This window comes from Odocoileus virginianus, chromosome 13 (assembly GCF_023699985.2).
Source record: "Odocoileus virginianus isolate 20LAN1187 ecotype Illinois chromosome 13, Ovbor_1.2, whole genome shotgun sequence".
Taxonomy (NCBI): domain Eukaryota; kingdom Metazoa; phylum Chordata; class Mammalia; order Artiodactyla; family Cervidae; genus Odocoileus; species Odocoileus virginianus.
Genome location: NC_069686.1, coordinates 48,321,572 through 48,346,603, shown reverse-complemented (window position 1 = coordinate 48,346,603; position 25,032 = coordinate 48,321,572). Strand labels below are relative to the sequence as shown.

The 25,032-nt window shown below is 36.8% G+C and overlaps 1 long non-coding RNA gene across 1 annotated transcript in view; it reads left to right on the top strand.

Annotated features, from left to right (window-relative positions):
• The window catches only part of LOC139038068 (uncharacterized), a 196,454-nt gene extending 172,276 nt beyond the window's left edge, over nucleotides 1-24,178 (top strand). The window contains exons 3-4 of the long non-coding RNA XR_011490998.1: nucleotides 20,172-20,281; nucleotides 23,926-24,178. This is a non-coding gene — a long non-coding RNA (uncharacterized lncRNA). The remainder of the gene's footprint in view (nucleotides 1-20,171; nucleotides 20,282-23,925) is intronic.
• Nucleotides 24,179-25,032: the final 854 nt, after the last annotated feature.

Here is a 25,032-nt window from a genome sequence, read left to right as displayed (position 1 = left end):
GATTACCTTAAGGCATAGACTATCTTAATTTTTCACATCAATCCTAGGAGACGGATTATATTATATTCATGGTGCAAATCAAGAGACAAAGCTCAGAGAAGTTCAAGCAGCCTGGTCTAGGTCATAGTTGGATGCATAGTTTAGCTTGTCTGAATTCTAACACAATGCTTATTCCACATTACTCCCTGGTGTTTCTCATGAGTTGAGAATTGGCCTTTGGGGTGTCTGATCCATGCTTATTTGACAGTGTGTTACAAAGTGTTTAGTACTAGCACTCCTACCATACTTCTTCTTTTTTTTTTAATTTTATTTTGTTCTTTTTTTTTTTTTCCTCCATTTATTTTTATTAGTTGGAGGCTAGGGTGGAGAGAGAGGTGGGAGGGGGGACCGGGATGGGGAATACATGTAAATCCATGGCTAATTCATTTCAATGTACGACAAAAACCTACCATACTTCTGAACCTTGCAGGGGGTGGCAATGGTGGTGGATGTGTTATCTAGACCAGCAGGCGCTATGCTCAGTTATTGTGTCATGTCCAACTCTTTGTGACCCCATGGGCTGTAGCCTGCCAGGCTCCCCTGTCCACGGAATTTTCCAGGCAAGAATACTGGAGTGGGTGCCATTTCTTTCTCCAGAGGATCTTTCCAACCCAGGGATCAAACCCACATCTCTTGTGTTGGCAGGTAGATTCTTTATCACTGCCCTACCATGTCTAGTAGGACCAAGGACCTATTGTCTGTGCACCTGTCTGTTATTTCCACAGGCCTGTGAGACATTCAGAGAAAGTGACCATGTATAATGTATTTTGTCTCTTTTAAAAAAGTCTCATAGACAAAAATAAATGTCATCAACATTTCTTTAATGGTTATTGAATATTAATATTTAAAAAATGACAATGTCAAGGCAAGACACTTCCTTAAAGTTATACAACAAGTGCTGAGATCAGGCTCTACTCAATGACCTTTAAAGAAAGAAAACACCGTGGAGATAACTGTTTGAGAAGGCTGACCTACATGAGGTGTTATTTTGGTATAAAAGAATGAGGTTTGCGTTGATGCGATTCTGGCCACAGTGTTAGGGTCTTAATTCTCTCTCTTTCTCTCTGGTTTTGGTTTTATTTTTAACTCTTATTTGTTGAACACTTCCAATATGCCAGGCATTGTTGGAACTGTGAACTGTGTTATGTATATTATTTAGCAATTTAGTAAGGTTATTATCCACTGAATTCTGTTTTTAATAGTTAAGGCCATTAATACTTAAGAGATGAATAAGCTTGCCCATAGCTCAGCTGGTTAAGAATCCGCCTGCAATGCAGGGGAACCCCGTTTGGTTTCTGGGACAGGAAGATCCCCTGGGGAAGGGATAGGCTGCCCACTCCAGTATTCTTGCCTGGAGAATTCCATGGACAGAGGCGCCTGGCTGGCTATAGTCCATGGAGTTGTAAAGACTTGGACATGACTGGGTGACTAAGCGTAAGTACAGCACTTAGTCATACGACTATGATTAGTGTCAGAGCCAGGATTTGAATCCAAGTCTGCCTGACATTACAACTCATGTTTTTAGAAACTCAATTGTAGTTTCAGGATTGTTTGGGTCCTAGAAAAACTGAAGCATCCTGAGTAACTGGGATATAGTTTATCACTGCTCTTGCTTCAGATGGGTGACCTCCAGCTAGTTTGTTAATTTCTGTTTAGTTCCTCCTAAAACAGGTGCTGGTGGAATTTCCTTTCAAATCACTAGCTGTTTGCCATGTTCAGAGGACCCAGCTCAAATTCAGGGAATTGTCCACATGGAGTAGGTTGGTTGCAAACCAGTCAGGATTTCAAGGCACAAACAGCTTGATAGCCTGTCTGATTGATGAACAGTGATGATGTCAAAGGCAGGTTCTCCCTAAAGCCAACGAAAGTAAAGCCCTCATAACTCTTTGGGGCAGATGACATACTTCACTGTTACCAAGAGTTTAGGCAGCCTGTAAGTGCTGTCACCACCCGTGTGCCTCTTGGCATGGGGACTCAGTGGGTCTATAGCTTCTGCATTTGTTCTTCTGCAAAGTCTGCTCAGATCTTATCCCCTTATTGCTGGACCCACCAACTCATTTCTTATTTTCCCATAATCCATTCAACTGTGCAGTGCAGTACAGTGCATGCAGGCTCAGTCATGTCCGAATCTTTGTGACCCCATGGACTGGAGCCCACCAGGTTCCTCCGTCCATGGAATTCTCCAGGCAAGAATAGAGGAGTGGGTTGCCATTTCCTACTCCAGGGGATCTTCCTGACCCAGAGGTTGAACCTGCATCTTTTCCATCTCCTGCATTGCCAGGCATGTTCTTTACCACCGTCGCCACCTGGGAAGCCACAGACTTAGGAACTAAATGATTTATTTGTTGTTGCATGATGATGATGATGTTGATGATTTTTGTTGCTAAGTCATGTCCAACTCTTTGCGACCCAAAGGACTGAAGCCCGCCATACTCCTCTGTCCATGGAATTCTCCAGGCAAGAATACTGAAGCGAGCAGCCTTTCACTTCTCTGGGGTATCTTCCCAGCCCAGGGATCAAACTCTGATCTCCTGTATTGCAGGCAGATTCTTTACCATCTGAGCCACCAGGGAAGCCCTTTTTGTGCATGCCACTGATATTTTGTGGTTGTTACTCAACATAACATTGTAAATAGATAATGGATACACCCACTTCATAATTTCTGAACACTCCATTTGTGATTGCTTTTAGCTGAGTCATGTGGACAGAGGGGCATTTAGATAGGTCTGGGGCTGGTGAGATGCAAGTGTAGAAGAGATGGCCAGGTAAACTCTTGCTCAGATTGTGAATAATTGTGGTGCTCAGATGGCAGGTATAATGAGTTCAGAGATGGCTTCTAATTGATAATTATATTGGATCAGAAGTCAAATAGAACACAAGACCCACAGCAGGCTAGGAATATGGTCAGACTGTTGCCAACCAAATGATGAGAAATCCTAGTCAAAGGCAGCAGGATAAATAAAACAGAAACAGTATTCCTATAATAAACATGAGCAACTGCTGGTAATAACAGGTTGCAACTATGATGAGCTAGAGCAAAAAACTCATTTTTGTCAGATAAATTCAGGATAGGGTTGCTAGGTAAAATAAAGAATACCATTTTTTTTTTCATGGAAAGGTATTTTATTTTAAATATAACAATGTGTATATGTCAATCTCAAATTCCCAATCTATCCCTCCCATATACCAATTTATCCCTTCCCCACTGGTGACCATAAGTTCATTCTCTAAGTCTGTGAATCTGTTTAATAAATAAGTTATTTTGTATTTGTTTTTAGATTCCACATATAAGTGATATCATATGGTATTTGTCTTTGTCTGACTTACTTCACTTAGTATGATAATCTCCAGGTCCAAGAGATACTAAATTTAGTTTGACTTTCAGATAAACAGCAATAAACAACATAAGTCTCAAACACTGCATGGGATATACTTATACTGAATATTTTCTTGTTTACCTGAAATTAAAATTTAACTAGTAACTTATTTTTTTCTTTGCTAAATCTAGCAACCATTACCTGATGTCCTTCTGAATGATGCTCACCTTGAAGCTTACTAGATCTCAAATGACCACATGTCATAATTTTATTTCTTCTAAAACACAAGCAGAGGCAGAATTCTTCTCTGCCTCAGTCAGTGGATAATCTAATATATTCCACATGAGGGCATCAACTCCCACATCTAGGTGTGTTCCAAAATACTATCGTTGTAGTAGTGATCTGTGTGTTTGTTTCCAGATTCTTCCCTTCTGTTCCTATGTCCCTTTCTCCACTCAGTATCTTGGGCATTCTTGTATCAACGAGGTGATGACAGCAAAAATGATGAAGGAAAACACACAAAGGAATGTAAATGACTTAGTGTACAAAAACAAAAGCTTGAAGGGGAGTGATCAGAAAGAGAAAAGTTTTCTGCTGCCAAGAAAACAAAGAAAAAGATCCCTCATACTTGAGATAAGGGGACACCTGTATCTTACCAGCCCCAGACCTTTCTGAATGCCCCTCTGTCCACAGGACTCAACTAAAAGCAATCACAAATGGAGTGTTCAGAAATTATGAAGTGGGTGTATCTGTTATCTATTTATACTGTCATATTGAGTAACAACCATAAAATCCAAGTGGCAAGCAACAATAAGGGGTTTCCCTGGTGGCTCAGATGGTAAAGAATCTGCCTGCAATACAGGAGATCAGAGTTTGATCCCTGGGTCAGGAAGATCCCCTGGAGAAGTGAATGACTGCTCACTCCAGTATTCTTGCCTGGAGAATCCCATGGACAGAGGGGCCTGGTGGGCTACAGTCCCTGAGGTCGCAAAGAGTTGGACATGACTGAGCAACTAACATCATCATTATCATACAACAGTAAAGAAGTCATTTAGTTTGTGAGTCTATGCAATTCATCTGCTCTGGTCTGCTCTCTGGGAGCTGATCTGTGCTTGCTTGTGCATCTGTGACTGCTTTGTCTCTGCAAGGCGGAATTGTTAAGATTAGTTAGACTTGTTCACATGTCACCTGGCTATGGGCTGAGCAAAGATGGTTTCTCCTGTGAAAACTGAAATGGATCTTTCCTCTTGCAGGCTGGCCTGGGCATATTCTCATGGCACCAGTGGAGGACTAAATGGAGCAGAAATGCATGAGAACTTTTTTTAAGCCTGGGCTTGAGTCACATCTATTAATAAATATCCCTTTGGCCAAAAGAAGTCTCTGATGTCAGTCCAGATTCAAGGGGTAGGGAAACATACTGCTGCTTTAGTGTGAGGGTCTGCAAAGTAACATCACAAAGGGTGTAGATGGAGGGTGAGGTGAAGAATTATATTATCAATGCAATCAGATTACTGGTGTTGCCTAGTTGCTAAGTTATGTCTGACTCTTCTGTGACCCGATGGATGTAGCTCACCAGGCTCCTCTGTCCATGGGATTTTCCCAGACAAGAATACTGGAGTGAGTTGCCATTTCCTCCTCCAGTGCAAGAAAGTGAAAAGTGAAAAGTGAAAGTGAAGTCGCTCAGTCATACCCGACTCTTCGCGACCCCATGGACTGTAGCCTACCAGGCTCCTCCATCCATGGGATTTCCCAGGCAAGAGTACTGGAGTGGGGTGCCATTGCCTTCTCCAACTCTGATAGTTTAGAAAATTAAAAAAAAAAAAAGATATCACCAAAGATAAGTTGCATAGAGAGTGGCCCAAAGGCAGGTGAGAAGAACAAAGTATGCGGTTAGGAGGAGGCCAGGGTGGTCAAAGTGAGATTAAGGGTGAGGAGCGGGTGTACATGGCCAGAGATGAGGCTAGACAGGTAAGAAGGGGCCAGACAGCCAGGTCTTACTGGACTTTTTTTTAAAAAAAAAATTCATTTAATGAATTGTTCTCATTTTACTGTCATTTTACTAAACTTATGATGATTTTTCCACTTATTATTTTCTCCACTCTATAATGAGAGATTATATTAAATCAAAAGTTAATTTTGGGAATACTCTACCTAGCAAACAGGTTTTGGAGACAAGAATAGCGTTAGTTAAATTTTGTAATGCTTTATGAGAATTCTGTTCTTCAGGTTTCCACAGAATATTCTATCCTTTTTAACTTGCTGTTTCACACATTTATATTTTCTACCTTGCTCTTAGGGTGAGTTTGGAAGTCCTGAGTTAAGCAGTTTTTCAGTTCCCTTTCAGTTTTATATTTCTCATTATCAGAGAGGCCTGGGTATAAATTTGAGATGGCATTAATTAGAGAGATAAAGCAAAGTTAAGTGAAAAAAAGTTTTAAATAATTCCTTTAAAAATATCAGTGGATCTAGAACTATCTCAGGCTGGAGATGGAAGAACTAAAATAAGTTGCTTAATTAAGCGAATCAACATTGTTGGGTTGAAGATGACAAAGGATTCTTGTCTATTTATTTGCCCCAGCAGAACATGATAAATGAAACCATAAGCTAATAAGTTATACAGAAATTACAAGCACTGTAGACTGAGGATCAGAGAATGTTCTTTATCTGAATATCTTTCTTTTAATTTAAATTGAACTCCAGATTTCTTAGAAGTTCTGTATTGTAACACCTTTGAAATCAATGCCATCATGCCATTGAAAAAGGAATGATATGCAGAGAGGAAGCGAAGGATACTTGCCATCTCAAATTATACTCTCCGTAAGTGAGAATATATGTTTTACGTATAACAGATTTCAGAGAATTATCTTAGGCATAGTATGCTACAGGCCCATTGGACTGAAATTCACAAAGGATGCAGACTTGCATGTCTACATGTTGTCTGCTAGACAAGGAAATGTCTCACCAAACTGGCTTCACAGCAGAATCTCCTGCAATAGTCTCCATACACATCTGTCATATGGAACCAACAGAAAAATCAGGAAAATGTTTCAACCTGGAGGATTTTTAGCTTACAGTGCAGTTAAAATCATATTATTGAAGGTGAAAGCTAGAAAGCGTGTTTATATTTGCTTGTTTTTAAAGGTGTTAGGTCCACTGAATTTGTCTTGGTAACACAGGAAGCCACTGACACAGATTTGGGATGCGTGAGACCATGGTGGGCCTCTCATTTTGAGAATCAGGCAGAGCACTGGAAAGCTGATCCTTTCTTCACACATAAAGGTTAATTGTAGCCAATGACAAATAAACAGGGAAGGGAGGATGGGACGGAGGTTCAAGAAGGAGTGGATATATGTGTACTCATCGCTAATTCACACTGCTGTACAGAAGGAGCCAACACAAACAACAAACCAACACAACGTTGTAAGGTAATTATACTCCAATAAAAAAATAAAAGACCAAAACTGAGTTTAAAAAATTATTTAAAAAGCTGATAATTCCAAATTATTAACTAGAGCAAGTAAACAGTTCTTATGAAAGATTTATCAATGGTAGGACCTTTCAAAGGTAGGAAGGACTAACTCTCCGCAGGGGCACATGGGATAAATTCACCAAACAACTTGCTAAAATTGAGTTATGATTCGTGGATGGAATAGCTCAAATCCAGGAAAGTGACTCTTTTTTTTTCCTTTGCAAAATTCACTTTTATTCACTTATTTTAACATTGGCAGAGAAATTATCTTAAAATCTGTGTGATTGGCGGATAATAAACAAATAATATATATTTTTGAATGAATGAGTAAAAAAATATTAATTGTAGAAAATACAGAGAAGTCAGAAGAAAAAAGCAAAAAATAAAGCTTCATTGTTAGTATTTTGGTTTAAAAATGAATCATATTATATGCAATGTTAGCAAATTTTTCATACCATGAATCTGTTAACATGCCACTAAGTGTTCTTGCAAAAACTAATTTTTATCCACTGAATAGCAGTTTCATAGTTTCTAGAAAAATATTTATAGATTGCTTATACAAGACTCTACTCACCTGTTTTATACTCTTTATATTTTAACTTAGTGTTTTCAAAATTCTTTTAGTGCATTGTAATTATGCAAAGAGTTTATGTTCACTGAAAAAAACTTAGATATACATAATAAAAATGTAACATTTTCTCTATTATTAGATAATATCTGTTGATAGTTACACTAATATTTAGTAACATTTTTCAAGAAAAAATATTTCATTATATGTGCCTGTTCATTGTAAAATACAATCTAATTTGAGATTGAGTGGAAAAATACATCTCAGAATCAAAGATATACAATGTCAGTAATAATCACAGTGAGTATCTATGGAGAATGGTGGATGTACCAACTTGGGCAAGTCATCACCACAGGCTTCTGAGGAAGGTGTGGTGCTGTTATCATGTCATATTTTAAAGAGAAGAAAATCCATACTTTGAGGTTACTAAATAACTTATTCAAGATTGTGTGGAAGGTGGTATAGGGAAAGTCCAAACCAAGAGCAACCTGAAGCAACAAATAGCTTTAATTATGATAGAAATGTATGTACTGTATATAATATATATAACATGGCTATTATTATACATAATATATTACTTATATATCACATATTTACTTGATAAATATAGTGTTATAATATATGATAAAGTACTTAAAATAAATTATATAAAGTATAATTGTATAACAGATATATGTATGTCATATAATACATGTTATATATGATATCTGTAAGCAGTAAGCACTGTAAGCAGTTTTAAATTTACAATTGATGCTGTTAATTATATTCACAATGCTGTGCAGGCATCACACCGTGTATTTCTGAAACCTTTTCATCACCCCCAACAGAAACTGTAGCGTTAAGCAATAACTCCCCCTTTTCTCCCCTTGCAGCACTTAGTAAGAACTATTTTGTTTTTATGAATTTGCCGGTTACAGATATTTCATGTAAGTATGTATGTGCGTGCTTAGCTACTGGGTTGTATCCAACTCTTTGCAGCCTCATGGACAGTAACCCACCACGCTCCTCTGTCCACGGGATTCTCCAGGCAAGAATACCGGAGTGGGTTGCCATTTCCTTCTCCAGGGGATCTTCCTGACAGGGATCAATCCCATGTCTCGTGCATTGTGGGCAGATTCCTTACTGTCTGAACCATCAGGGAAATCCACATATAAGGATAAACATCCAATATTTGTTCTTTTGTGCTTGTCTTATTTCACTGAACATAGTGTTTTGAAGGCTCGTCCACATTGTCGTATGTAACAGAACCTCATCTCTTTTTATGGCTGAATGGTATTCCACTGTTCGTATATGTGTGTGTCTTGGGGGGTGGTATAACACACACAGTGTTTTATTCGTCTGTTCATCTCTAGACAGATGTTTGGATTATTTCTGTATTTTAGCTATTTTAAATAATGCTGCTATGAACATAAGTATAACTGTTTATTTGTGTACCTGCTTTTAATTCTTTTGGGTATACACCTAGGCGTGGAATTGCTGGGTCATAGAATAATTATACACTTAATTTTTCAAAGAAACAATGTTTCCTCAGTGACTGCATCATTTTATTTTCCCTCCAGAAACGCAGAGGATTTCAGTTTCTCTATGCTCTTGCCCATACTTCTTGTTTCTATTTTTAGTATCATAGCCATCCTAAGTAGTTGTGAAATGGTGATTCATGGTTTTGATTTGTGCTTTCCTAATGACTAGTGATGTTGAACATCTTTTGATGTGCTTATCAGCCATTGATATATTTTCTTTGGAGAAATGTCTATTTAAGTCTTTTGTCCATTTTTTATCTAGTTGTTTGTATTCTTGTTGAATTGTAGAAGTATGTTATATATTTTGTATAGTAAACAATTCTTATATGATTTGCAGATATTTTATTCTATTCTGAAAAGTGTCATTGGAATTTAGATAGTCATTTCAGTGAATTTCTAGGTCACTTTGGATAGTATTAATGTCTTAACATTATTAGATCACCCAATCCATGAACCTGGGATGTCTTTCCGTTTATTCAGGTCTTCTTTAATTCTTTTTAGCAATGTTTTATAGTTTTCAGTGTACAAAGTCTTACCTCCTTAACTGAAGAGCCAGTTCATAGAACGTATTGATAAAATTCTTTTAGGTATAAGTAATTGCAATCCTAAAAGAAATGAACAATTTTCTAAAAATATACATAATATGTATAATATTTTTATATATTTATATTATATATTCTATTCATATTATATACATAATTAAAAAGAAATGTAGTTAAGGGAATGAATAATGAATAAATGAATGAAAAGAAAGCAACTAGGAAGATATCTGTCAAATTATCAACAATTACCCCCTCTGAGTGATAAGCTTAGGGTTGAATTTTATTTTCTTGAAAAGTAATAGTAATAAATTAATTAAAAACACAAAAGCCTTAAAATTGAAAAGCAAGAAATAAATTATCTCTATTTACAGATGATAAAGTTCTATATTAGAAAATCCCAAAGAATACAAGATAGATGTTAAAGTTAATAAATGAATTCAGCAAGTTTTAGGGTACAAGATCAACACATAAAATCTATTTTTGTGTTCTAGCAATGCACAATTAAAAAAAATAGGTAATCCATATGCACTATCTTCTAAAGTAGTAAAATACCTAAGAACTTTGAAATAAATGCCACTGAAAAAAGAACAGTAAGAGCATTTTCAAGAGACTGTAAAAGGATCTATAGGCCAGGTGATATTTTTGAACTTGAAGATACTCCAGGGAGCTTTTTAAGTGCACATTTCAGACTCTGAGAGCAATTTGCAGGGTCTGTTTGCTTGGTACACTCAGAAATATCCAAATGGCACAAAATTACCAAAGCAGGTTTAGCAAATGCCCCTGACACTCAGTGCTAATGACATCTCATAAAAATAATTTTATATTACTTCAGGAAAAATGGCTAGGGAGAAGAATATAAGTAATGTATGATAAAATTAAAATATTAAAATAACATCTTCTCAGACATAAGAAACCCACATGCTTAAGTATATGAACTTTGACCAGGTTAAACATAAGAAATCCTTTTCTATAAAATAGAAAAACTGGATTTAAGCATTAGCTAAAGATTTTTTTATCAGTCTTTAAAAAATTAACATCAATGTCAGTATTCAAATATGAGATATTTTCAGAAAGTTTCTCTGTCCATAGATTTGCTAGAAAAGATCTGTGAGAGGTTATGTTTTTCAAAAATAGGAGTGGTGTTATTTCTCATCCCTCCACCCCCTCTTGCAATAGGATATTAATACTCTTCTCAAAAGGAAGTTGGTATCTATGATTTTTCCCCCTTTCACTAGGGCAGACTTGTAACAATGACAGTAATGATATCAAGTGACATCTAAGACTGGATATAAAAGGCAATACAGTTCCCACCTGGTTCCCTTGACTTGCTAAACTCTAAGACTCAGCTGCTATGCTGCAAGGAAGTCAATCAGTCATGTGAGAGGATACAGTACGTGTTTAGCCAACAACTTCAGCTGTATCCACCAGTGCCAATTACCAGGTAGGCTGTGGGAGAGCCTCCCAGCCCTTGAGATGTCCAAGGTGCTGCCATGGGAAGCAGGGGCACGCTGTGTCCCCGAACTCTGCCTCCAGTAGTATTTCAGGCTGCATATCAAAATCAAAGATTATAGTTGGTTATGTTGTCATATTTCAGAGGAATTTGCAACAGTAAAGGTATAAGATGCTACATAATGAGTGTAATAATCTTAATATGAGTGTTATACCCATATTAAGGTTATGGGTATTTCATTATGGGTATTTCCAATTTGTATGTCAAATCTAGAAAAATATTTTAAAACATCTAAAAGTATGGCCCAGCTTTATTAAATGCTGAGAGACTATTGTATTAATTAGCTTGTATGAACCAAAGTGTATGTGGAAAACTTGAAAATAAGCTTTAGATCTTAAGAGGAAATAAAACATAATAAAACCACTTCTTCCAAGAGCGTATTAAAGAATGAAGTGGTAAGGTCTCTGTTTCTGGCAATGCTGTGCTATACCAACTTGTTCAGAATAACTAGAAATCCAGAGAATGTAGAAAAACATATAATTGAAAGCATCAGTAAGGCAATCAAGAAAATTAATGCTTGAGGAGTCATGATCTTTGAGAAATAGAAGTCTGAAGAGGTGATGCAATATTTGGCACTTCTTTTTCCTTCTAGGAATTAATAGATTTAACAGCTGCAGACAAAAGTCTGAAAAGTTGGATGAAAAAAAGATACCTGGGAAGCTGAGATATTGAGCAAAACTTTCAAAAATCCTATGAAGCTAGAGACATGCTTGTGTTTAGAGTTTGCAATAGAAGGAGAGTCCTGGGGAATATCCAAGCTTTCAGTTAGGACTCCTGAAGTGCTATAGTCAGAAATATGAATCAACATATCATCAAGCCAGAAACATGCCAGACTTCACAAAGACTAAAGCCTAAGTTTGTTTATTTTTTGATTACTAAAATAAGTTTAGTGAACATCCATCATCTCATATAGATACAAAATTAAAGAATATAAAAAAAATGTATTTTTCCTTGTGATGAGAACATTTAGAATTTACTTTCAACAGCTTTCATATATAACATACAGCAGGTGTTAATGTATTTATCATGTTGTAAATTATACCCTTAGTACTTACTTATTTTATAACCGGATGATTGTGTCCTTTGACTTCCTTCTTCCAATTCTCCCTCCCCCTACTCCCTGCCTCCAAATCTGACTTTTTTCCCTATGAGTTTGTCTGTTTTTGAAGTATCATTGACTCATAACACTATCTTAGTTCCTCTTACACAATATAGTGATTCAGTATTTCTGTACATTTCAAAATTATCACAGAAAGTTTAGATACCAACTGTCACCATACAAAGATAGTGCATAGTGTATATTGACTATATTCTCCACACTGTATATGTCATACTCATGACTCACTGATTTTACAACTTGAAGTTTGTACCTGTCAATGTTCCTTACCTATTTCTCTCCTTCCCCTCCCCCTCGCCTCTAGCAACAGCCTTTTTGTCCTCTGTATCTATGACTCTGTTTAAATGTTTGTTCTTTTGTTTTATTTCTTAGAGTCCACCTATAAGTGAAATCATAGAGTATTTGTCTTTCTCTGTCTGACTTATTTCACTTAGCATAATGCTCTCTAGGTCCATCCATACTGTTGAATATGGCAAGATTTCATTCTTTTTTATGGCTGAGTGATATTCCATTGCATTTATATGCATATTCTTTATCCAGCCATCCATGGGTACTTGTTTCCAAATCTTGATTATTATAAATGATAACTACTGCTGTAAATAATTCAGTGAACATAGGGATGCATATATCTTTTTTAATTTGTGTTTTTGTTTTCTTTATATAAATACCCAGGAGTGAAATTGCTGGATAAAGCTCAAATTTGAGTCAGCTTATTTCTTTATTGAATTAGGTGATCTACCCTTTTTCCAATTGCCTCTGAAACAAAAGCAGATACTTTCTGGAAGAAAATAATATCGCTCAGTGCCTTAAATTACCTGTATATTTTCTCATATCTTATGCATTTAGTGGGAGATATCCAGGTTTATAAAAAAAGCAAAAATTGACAAAGAAGAGGATAAAAGAATGTATTCTAGAAATTATAGATCATATGCTTTAAAAGAATATGAATAGCATGTTCAAGAAATTGTTTAAGCAGGACAATTTAAGCAGAATACTAGAAATTATTATAAACTAACATCAGAATGATGGGACAGAAAAATATGATAAATAAAATTAATAATTTGTTCAACAGCTAACTGAAAAATGAATAGAAGAGAATTAGTGAATTGGAGAATAGGTCAGAAGAAAATATCTACACTGATGTGCAAAAAATGGCGTGATGGAAAAACACAGAAAAGAGAATGAACTGTGCAGAATAAATAAAAGTTTAAAAAGTCTATGCTACAAAGATTGTGTTCCAAGAAAAATAGGAATGGGAGGATGGAATAGATGTAATATTTGAAGAAATAATGGATGAAAAGTAAAAGTGTTTAAAGAGATCAAGCTGCAGATGTAAAAGCCATTATAGATCCAAATAAAATACATATAAAGGAAAATCACATCTCATCACATCAGTGTAAAACTGTTGAAAACCAAGAAAAAAGAAAACATATTAAAAGAAGTCAGAAATAAAAGGCTTATTTTAAAACTAACAATGATGACACAGCTGGCTTTTCACAGAATCAGTTGAAGGTGGAAGACTATGAAATAATGGTTTTAAAATGCTGAAAGAATATAACTGCAAATATAGAATTATTTGCCTAGAAGATTTTGCAAAAAAGGAAAAATAAAGACACATTTAAACAAATAAACAAAAAACAGAGATTTGTTATTGGATGATCTTGGAAGGGTATTGAAAGTAATTCTTAAAGTAGGAAAAAAAATCATTCCAGATAGAAGCTTGACAATGAATGACTGTATGATGAAAAGCTAAATATGTGGGAAATATAAAAACATTTGACTGTACAAAAAAATAGCAGCTTTTTATGAAGTTTAAAGAATTAAATGCACAAAAATTACCACTGAAGTTAAAGCTTTCTGAGGTCTTTGTATTTATTGCAAGAGATTAAGCATTAGCAGTCCCTATTACATTTGATAAGTAAAGCGTCCTTTTTTGCTACTTATATCATCTACTAAGGAAAGGGTTGAAAATATAATGACCTAACAAATGGGGGAAAATCAAATAAAAGTATTAACTAGTAAAAGGCAAGGGTAAGAAATGGACTATAAATATACCAGGCACCTCAATTGTAAGACAGTGGTTTTCAGTTGAAATAACAGAAAACAGTACTCATAAAGATAAGCATAAAATTAAAAAGGCAAAAGTTAAAGCCTGAAACAAGTTGCAAAAAATGTAGCTTTTAAAAAATATACAAATAGATTCTTGCTTGAAAAATCCCATGAACAGAGGAGACTGGTGGGCTACAGTACATGGGGTCACAAAGAGTCAGACACTCCTAAATGACTAAGCATGCAGATTTTAGGGCAAATCAACATTAATAGAGATAAGGAAGATATTTTATAGTTACAAAAGATCCAGTTCTTCTAGAAGATATAAGTACTGTACTTTTATATGCATTTTTTATAGCTTCTAGATACTCAGAGCCAAGCTTGACAGAATTACAGGGTACAATAGACAAATCTACAGTCGTTGTGGAAGGTTTTAGGACATCTGTCTCAGAGGTATCTGTTAGTACAAGCAGAAAAAAGAGAAAATAGTAAACAGAGAGAAATGTGAATAAAACAATGAATAAACCAGACTAAATTAACATCTATAGAATACTATGCCTGAGGGCTGTAGAATATGGATTTTTTTCATGGGCACATGGGCATTAACCGCATTTGACTGAGTACTGGATCACTGACTATAATTTTAAATCTTCCTACAAAGACCTTTTAGTCCCACATGGCTTTCTCTGTGAGTTTTTTCAACTACTTAAGGTAGAAAGAATGCCAAATTTATACAAACTCTTTGAGAGAATAAATAAGAGAAAATTTCCAGCTTGTTTTATAATGCTAGGATAACCTTGGCATCAGAACTGGGCAAGGACTTTACAAGAAAGGAAAGTGTTATTTCAGTCTCTCCAATAATCAGATACAAGAATTCTACATAAAATATTAATCAATGGAATCCATGATGGATAATATATCCCTAAGTTGTTTTTCTTCTAAAAAATTGAGACTAACCTTTGAAGGAGATATGGAAGCCTATTAGGCTTCCCTGGTGCCTCAGATGGTAAAGCATCTGCCTGCAATGTGGGAGACCCAGGTTCAGTCTCTGGGTTGGGAAGATCCCCTGGAGAAGGAAATGGCAATCCACTCCAGTACTCTTGCCTGGAAAATTCCATGGACGGAGGAGCCTGGTGAGCTACAGTCCATGGGATCACAAAGAGTCAGACACGACCAAGAGACTTCACTTTGTACTTCACTTTAACCTTTGAAAGTTAGTTTATATAATTAACTATGTTAATATAAAAATGCAAAAATCATATAAAAATCTCAGTAGATTAAAAACAAACCTTTAGATAAAATTCACAAGCTTATCATGGAGAAAAAATTATAAACCAGAAAGAAAAAGGAATTCCTTAAACTTATGTTCAACATTACAATAGGTTTTGAGTATAATGGCTCTTGGTGGGTATAATGTTTTGAAATGCTTCCCACTAAATCTTTTATGTTGGAATTCTAAACTCCAGTAGCTCAGAATATGCCCTTGTTTGAAAATAAGATTGTTATGGATGCAATTAGTTAAGACAAATTCATATTGGTATATGATGTTCTTATAAAAAGAATGTTCTGTGGAGAGAAAGACACGGATGCCTGGAGAAGGTCATATGAAGATTGGAGTTAGGCTGCCACTCCAATCTGGTAGGTGAAGAACCACCAAAAAAGAGGCCTGAGTACATCCTTCTCTGGAACCTGCAGGTAGAACACAGTGTTCCCGACACCTGACATTTATGTTGCTTAAGCCACTCAGTTTGTGATACTTTGTTATGGCAGCCATAGCCACACTAATACAGTGGACTTATGGGTCACACTCTGTCAGTTTTACATTGACTTGATATGTATGACTCATAGATGTACCTTATATGAGAGAATAACACGTCTGAGGCCTTATCAATAGGGCATGCATTTTGATTTGACTTTTGGGATATAGGCATGGATATGCACTCTGATGACTATGCGTTTATTCATTTGACAACTATTTGTGTCTTTACCGAGTGTAGTTCCATAAGATAAAGAGTTAATCTAAACAAATATGGCACCTGGCTTCAAGAAGCTTTCTATCTAGTGGAGGATATAGACATTAAAGACATTATCAAAAACATACATATACACATATGTATGTGAGTTTGTTATTCCTATTATTACTTCACTGGGATAAATATTACGAAGTAACAACACAGAATGCTCTGACAGAGGTAACAGAAAGATCTAAGTTAGGCTCAAATAACACAGTGTCAAATGTCTGAGTAGGTGATATTTGACCTGAGATCAGAATGGGTATTAATAAATTTATAATGAGGCTGAAGAAGATCATTCCAGGCAAAAGAAACAGCATGTGTAAAGGCACTAGACTAAGAATAAGCATGAGGAAGAGTTGGGAGCTGATGAAGAGGTGTACAGGGCATTTGGGAGATTCTAGGTGATGTCACTCCAGTACACTTGCCTGGAAAATTCCATGGACAGAGGAGCCTGGTGGGCTGCAGTCCATGGAGTCACAAAGACTCGGCATGACTGACTAACACTTCACTTCACTTCAGGTGATGTCAACCACATTGGCCATTATCCTTAATATCAGGAATCCATGAAAGTTTTTAAGTCAGGGCAAAGTCATTTTACACATTTTATCTTTAACATTTGTATGTATTTTAATATGTAAACAATATTTTAAATGACTTAACACTTCACTTCTAAAATCTTTAAATAAGTATGTGCATGCTTGCATGGTCAGTTGCTTCAGTCATGTCCAGCTCTTTGTCGTTCTGTGGACTCTAACTCACCAACCAGACTCCATGGGGTTCTCCAGGCAAGAATCCTGGAGTGGGTTGCCTTGCCCTCCTCCAAGGGATCTTCCCAAACTAGGAACTGAACCTCCATCTCCTGTGTCTCCTGGATTGCAGGTGGGTTCTTTACCCACTGAGCCACCTGGGAAGTCCTCTTAAATAAGTGTAGTTCCCCAGAAAGAGTCATCATATTTATCACTGGACTTCATGCACTGTTTGCTTAATATCAGGTCTCACTTGTCCATGATCTGCCCTGCCCATCCAGGCCAATTTCCTCTTTTTTTCTCTTTTTTGGACCACCATCTGGATGAAATGGGGAGCTACATGTGAAGTTGTCTGAATACTGCAGAGCTCTGTATTCTAAGTGAAAACATAAACATAAAAAGTAATTTTAGAAACTTATTTTAGCCTCCTACAGAGCCTTCAATCATCTCCTCTATAATATTACTAACCTGTTACCTATATTAACCTGTTAGTTACCCTTTTGATTAAGGCTTGTTCTGTGGAAGTTCCCATGACAATATTAAAGTGTTGATATTCTGCCTGGCAAGGGTCATTTATTATCATGGATCACATTATTGATTATTTATAGAGCAAGTATGGGATGAATGGATTTTCAAAAATATCAAGGCAGAGGACTTACCTGTCTGGACTAGACCACTTTTCCCCAGCATAACTCTTAATTCTCATTGTGTTCTATCAGTAGTCTTCAGGAATAAGAAAGATAAAAAGAGATGAGTTGAAGATACAGAGAACAAACAGATGGTTGCCAGAAGGAAGAGAAGTGGTGGGAGGAAAGAAATAGATGAGGAAGGTTAAGAGGTACAGACTTCCATTTGTAAAATAAATGAGTCATGTGTATGAAATGTGCAGTGTGGAGAATATAGTCAACAACTATGTAATATCTTTGTATGGTGACAGTTGTTATCTAGACTTGCTATGGTGATTATTTTTGAAATGTATAGAAATATCAAATCACTATGTTGTGCAACAGCAACTAACACAGTGTTGTAAGTCAATTGTACTTCAAAAAAAAATGAATATCAAACAGAATCATGGAAAAGGAGATAAAATTTGTCATTAGCAGTGGTGGGGACCTAAGGGAGGGGAGAATTGTATGAAAGTGGTCAAAAGGCACAAACTTCCAGTTACAAGTTAGGTTAAGTACTAAGGCAGTAATGTACAACCTGCTTAATATAAATAACACTGCTATATGTTATATATGAAATTTAAGAGAATAAATCCTGAGTTCTCATCATAAGGAAAATACATATTTTTCTATTTCTTCAATTTTCTATAAATATGATAGTTTTGCTAAACTTGTGATAATCATTTCATGATGTATGTAAGTCAAATCATTATGCTGAACACCTTAAACTTATGCAGTATTGTAATGTCAATTATATCTTAATAAAGCTGGAAGAAAAAAATAGATTAGCTGAAAGAAGATTTAAAACGAATGCATACATACTAAAGAATACATTTTATGCTTGCCTTAACAGTTCATAATGATTGGGTATTGTTGGATATGACAATTAGGTCTCATCTACCCCAGAGAGACTTCAAAAGTCCTGGAAATGACAGTGCATCCCTTGTAGAACCTGGGGATTTATGAGCTGGAGAATGAAGCCCTAGAAAGAAGTGTAGATAAGACTGAGCCAGTGTTTTCCATATCTAATTCTGAGCATGGCCCTGCTCTCTTGCCCTTGCTAACAGTGAGCCAATTCGTGCTTTGGGAAGATGAATTACTTTGTTATATTTGGGGAAGAATAACTGGGAAGAAAACATTGTAAAAAACAAACAAGAAATCATCCAACAGAAATCTGTCTGTGTCTGTGTATATTGTTAATACATGCCAGAGCCAAGAAGAAATGCTTAGGGGATTATCCCCCACGATGCTGTTTCTCTCCAATAAAGCAGGTAATTGAGAGCTAACCATATTGGCTTTGGATGCAGTTCTAGGCAGCATCACTAATTAATGTACTTGATTTGATATTTCATACTTGGAATTAGGGGCTTATCAGCACATTATGCAGATATATGGAAAATTGGACACAAATGAATACTTGGAGGAAATAGCCCTGATGATTTTTAACACACGAGTGTAATATTTTAGCAGTGTTTCGGATTGATAACTTTTATCCTCACAAATCAGAGCATGTCTAGGTGCCCTTGTCCACCCTATTTCATTCCTCTTCATTTGTAGGAATTGGATCAATTTTGTCCTATTTCTGCCAGACTTCTCTCCAGAATTAAACATCCCTCCCTCTTAGCCCAATTCTCTTTATTTTTACCACTCGAGATTGTTGAGGTTTTGAGAAGGGAAGATACCAGTTTGTGAAAAAAGGAGTGGAGTTCGTTCATGATCAGGAAGAAAAAAAATTAAATTCTTCTTTCCATTGGGATATTGCGAGGATGCACTGAACATCTGACTTTAAAAGCAGATATGTTAAATATTTCAAGTTTGGTAATTTTAACAAAGTCTCCTTGACAGTTGTAAATGGTAGTAAGGTTAAAAAATAAATGTCTCTGAAATATTATAAATTGAAGGTGTAGAGACAAAGGGAAAGAATCTGAATTGAGAGCAGAGGAGCTGAATTCTGTTTGTAGGTCAAACATGTGTTCTTGCTTAGAGGGACAGGAGTAATTGTAAGGCCAGTTGAGGGTGAAGGAGGCTTGAGACACTGGCTATCTTTGACATAAAATTATATTGCCTCTCTTTAACCTGTCTGTCACATGTATCCATCTTTCCTTTTCTGTTTCCCTGTGGGCATCCTAGGAGCTCCAGTTGGCCTGATAACCCTTCTGGCTCTTATCAGTCTGATAACCTCGATTTCCAAGTGAATGATGGGTCTTCTGTTAGAGACAAATGGACATTCAGATTGGCATTCACTGGGGGCACCTTGCTCAGGGTTTTGAAATTCATTCTTGCCTTGATTATTCCTTTCACTCAGCCAAGAGAGCAAGCGTTGGAAAGAGGCTACAGAATGGGAAATTTTTCTTTTGCTGTTTTCTCCATCTCATTTGTCAATCAGTGACACTGCACTTTTGGCTTTCAATTCTGCTTTCATTTATTTCCATTATCCATCTTTTCTGTGCCATTTTTCATCCTCTAGTTGTAATCTCCCCTCACTTTTTACTTGATCTGGATCTCATTATACTCAAGGGTATACAAAGTAGAGGCTATTGAAAAAGGGGTAAAAAAAGAGATTGCTCTCGCAGAAGTTCACATGTTTTCTTAATGGATTTCGTTTTCCTACCAGAACTCAGTGAGAAGCATACCTGTAGGAGGTGAACCAACTATAGTAACTTCAGGCTCGGGTCAAGGAACTCAGTCACTACCAAACCACAGACTGCAGGGAAGGAATCTGGGGTAAGTACCTTGACCTCCTTTTTCCTCACCTTCTGATCTCTTCCAGGACCTTCCACTGGCTGAATTCAACCATAAGCCACAAGGTTGAGAGCCTGGTTTGCAGTGGCCACTGTGGTCTGTCTTTTCTGCTACAGAGCCCACTAAAGAAGGGTTCAGTTCAGTTTGGTTCATTCAGTCGCTCAGTCCTGTCCCACTCTTTGCGACCCCATGAACGGACCTCCCTGTCCATCATCAACTCCCGGAGTTTACCCAAACTCATGTCCATTGAGTCGGTGATGCCTTCCAACTATCTCATCCTCTATCGTCCCCTTCTCCTCCTGCCCTCAATCTTTTCCAGCATCAGGGATTTTCAAATGAGTCAGCTCTCCACATCAGGTGGCCAAAATATTGGAGTTTAGCTTAACATCAGTCCTTCCAATGAACACTCAGGACTGATCTCCTTTAGGATGGACTGGTTGGATCTCCTTGCAGTCCAAGGGACTCTCCAGAGTCTTCTCCAACACCGCAGTTCAAAAGCATCAGTTCTTCTGTGCTCAGCTTTCTTTATAGTCCAACTCTTACATCCATACATGACAACAAGAAAAAGCATCGCCTTGACTAGACAGAACTTTGTGGGCAAAGTAATGTCTCTGCTTTTTAATATGTTATCTAGATTGGTTATAACTTTCCTGCCAAGGAGTAAGCGTCTTTCAATTTCATGGCTGCAGGCACCATCTGCAGTGATTTTGGAGCCCCCCAAAATAAAGTCAGCCACTCTTTCCACTCTTTCCCAATCTATTTGCCATGAAGTGATGGGACCAGATGCCATGATCTTAGTTTTCTGAATGTTGAGTTTTAAGCCAACTTTTTCACTCTCCTCTTTCACTTTCATCAAGAGGCTTTTTAGTTCTTCTTCACTCTATGCCATAAGGGTGGTGTCATCTACATATCTGAGGTTATTGATATTTCTCCCAGCAATCTTGATTCCAGTTTGTGCTTCATCCAGCCCAGCATTTCTCATGATGTCCTCTGCATATAAGTTAAATAAGCAGGGTGGCAATACACAGCCTTGACGTACTCTTTTTCCTGTTTGGAAACAGTCTTTTGTTCCATGTCCAGTTCTAAATGTTGCTTCCTGACCTGCATACAGATTTCTCAAGAGGCAGGTCAGGTGGTCTGGTATTCCCATCTCTTTCAGAATTTTCCACAGTTTATTATGATCCACACAGTCAAAGGCTTTGGCAGAAGTCAATAAAGCAGAAGTAGATGTTTTTCTGAAACTCTCTTGCTTTTTCGATGACCCAGTGGATGTTGGCAATTTGATTTCTGTTTCCTCTGCCTTTTCTAAAACCAGCTTGAACATCTGCAAGTTCACAGTTCACGTACTGCTGAAGCCTGGCTTGGAGAATTTTGAGCATTACTTTACTAGCATGTGAGATGAGTGCAATTGTGCAGTAGTCTGAGCATTCTTTGGGATTGCCTTTCTTAGGGATTGGAATGAAAACTGAACTTTTCCAGTCCTGTGGCCACTGTTGAGTTTTCCAGATTTGCTGGCATATTAAGTGCAGTACTTTCACAGCATAATCTTTTAGGATTTGAAATAGCTCAACTGGAATTCTATCACCTCCACTAGCTTGTTTGTAGTGATGCTTCCTAAGGCCCACTTGACTTCACATTCCAGGATGTCTGGCTCTAGGCGAGTGATCACACCATTGTCATTATCTGGGTCATGAAGATCTGTTTTGAACAGTTCTTCTGTGTATTCTTGCCACCTCTTCTTAATATCTTCTGCTTCTGTTAGGTCCATACCATTTCTGTCCTTTATTGAGCCCATATTTGCATGAAATGTTCCCTTGGTATCTCTGATGTTCTTGAAGAGATCTCTAGTCTTTCCCATTCTATTGTTTTCCTCTATTTCTTTGCATTGATCGATACAGAAGGCTTTTATCTCTCCTTGCTATTCTTTGGAACTCTGCATTCAATGGGTATATCTTTCCTTTTCTCCATTGCTTTTCACTTTTCTTTTCACAGCTATTTTTAAGGCCTCCTCAGACAGCCATTTTGCTTTTTTGCATTTCTTTTTCTTGGGAATGGTCTTGATCCCTCTCTCCTGTACAATGTAATGAACCTCTCTGTCCATAGTTCATCAGGTATTCTGTCTATCAGATCTAGTCTCTTAAATCTATTTCTCACTTCCACTGTATAATCATAAGGGATTTGATTTAGGTCATACCTAAATAGTGTTTAGTCTAGTAGTTTTCCCCACTTTCTTCAATTTAAGTCTGAATTTGGCAATAAGAAGGGTAAGGAATTAATATAGGGGAGAAAGCAGGAAATACACAGCTGAGGGGATGAGAAGGGAAAAAGACGATTTTGTGCATTTGGCATTTTAGCTGGAGCCCAAACAGTCTTTGCAAATAGATCTCACTGTTTCCTTTCTTTGTGATTCCTCAAAGACGAGGGTTTACTAGCTTTATGGTATGAATGCATTTTTTAGTTAAGCATAGGTTTGTGCACATTACTCTCTGTAATTTTTGTACACGTTCTCCTCTCTCTTCTCCGTTTTCCCCTTTTACACACTCTTCAGACTCAGTGCATGCCCAATTTCTTCCACTGTCCAGCTGCATTTTGGCTTATTTCCTGTAGTATGCATTTCCTTTACCCTTCTTTTGACACATCACTATTTTTTTCTGGTACTTAAAGCTAATGTATTTATTTATTTATTTTGTCCAACTGCAGGCCATATCTTTGTGTTCCCAGTGCTTTTAAAACTTAAAGATTTTAATCAATGCAGATAAGTGTTTCTCTCTAGTTCTATGGGAAATAGAAATCAGGAAAAATCCCCAGCAACCACAGACTCAAAAATAAGATTTAGAAAATTTCCTAGAAATTCAAACAATATTGCTAGCCTTAGATAGTCTTGCTATCAGGTTCTCTAGCATCAGAGTGTTTGAATCTTACTTGATGTTACCAGGCAGACTCTTGGTTCTGCTCTGTTCTAGCTGCCATGACCTGAACAACTGGCTGTCTTCAAATAACAAGGAACCATTCTTGTTAGCACAAGGACAAGAAGAACCAAAAGAAGAAACTCTGGATTCTGAGTTTCTTTAATTAAAATTATAAACAATGATATCAACCTCATAAAACTTTCATAAAAATAACTGACTCGTTGGAAAAGACCCTGATGTTGGGAAAGATTGAAGGTAGGAAGAGAAGGGGACAACAGAGGATGAGATGAGGATGGCATCACCAACTTGATCGACATGAAGAAGTCCCGGGAGTTGGTGATGGGCAGGGATGCCTGACATGCTTCTGTCCATGGGGTCGCAACGAGTTGGACATGACTGAGCAACTGAACTGAACATAAAACTTTTTATTGCAAAAACTGAATGTGATACACTAAGTAAAGCATGTTCATCCATGATTGTTTTCTCACACACTCAAAAGTGCTTTGGAATAATATAAATGAAAACAGGGTGCTACCTTCTTCTTTGTAAGAATCATAGTCAAATTGAAATTCAAGTTATGTTCTAGAAACCATAAAGAATAATTGACTTTTTCACTATATTTTTTAATTGACTCATCTAAAGTTATGCTTTTCTGCATTCATCCTTACAATGCTTAAAATCTCACAGTTTTTTGTGTGGTTTTTTTTGTCCATACAGTGGAGATCAAACCCATGCCCCCTGCAGTGGAACCTTGGACTCTTAACCAGTAGACCACCTGGGAAGTCCCTGAAAGTCTCACAGATTTTTTCCAGTAAGGCAATTCTGAAAAATCTGTCTCTCCCTGTCCCTTTGATCCACACGTTCTTCGATTGTCTCAGTAACAGGCTAGCCTCTCCGGTCACTGCCTCCCTCCCATTCCCGGCTCTCCTTTCTTGGGGTGCATCACTCTTTCTCCTGTCTTGAAGTTAGGTTGTTCCACATGAATTTCACTCTTGTGAATGGGGTCAAAGGTATAATTCAGTTAAGAGAAATGTTAGTGAAATCATTTTTCAGTATTAGAGACAGCACCTGAGTCCACAGAGCTTCCTTGCTATCTCTTCAGCCTGGAAATCTCAGGACTACATTTTTTTAAAGTACTTTTAGTGCAAGAGGAGTATCACAAAATAGGATCTTTAAAAACAAAGTAACTGGCTTCTAAACTCAAGCTTATTTGGGAATTTTCTGTCTTAGAGATTCAGCATATATATTAGCACAGGAAAGACTCCAAGAAGTGTACAGTGAAAAAAAAAAAAAAAGAAAAAATTACTTTAAACATTTTTGGACCTATTATTGCTCGAACTGAATTAACCATAAGTAAGTTTGCTCTTTTGTTATATCTTACAAGAAGTATTTTGGGGAACCTGATCTAGGTCATATTGTGTAAATTACGGGAGAAAATATTTTCTAGGCAGTTGATACAACCTGTCTTTTTTCTTAGGAAATAGCCTTTTAGCTAAAATTTCTGTATAATAAAGAATGAATAGAGAAGGGCAGTGGGGTAGGAAGATCTGATGATTGAATGAAAGAAGGGTCAATTTAAAAAAATGAAAATTAAGGTTTTCAATGAAATTAGGAGACAGAAATATCTAATGATTATTTTGCTATGTGATGTGCAATGTAATATTCTTTTTGTCTCCCCCCTCCCCAGATTTTTCATTTGAATTTATAGCAACTAATAATGCTTTGTAAAATGTATTTAATTTTGGGAAATAGGAATCATATGCTGAGTTCTGCTCCATGGTTAATACACAGTGAAACCAAAGGCTGCTAAAGGAATTACAGATT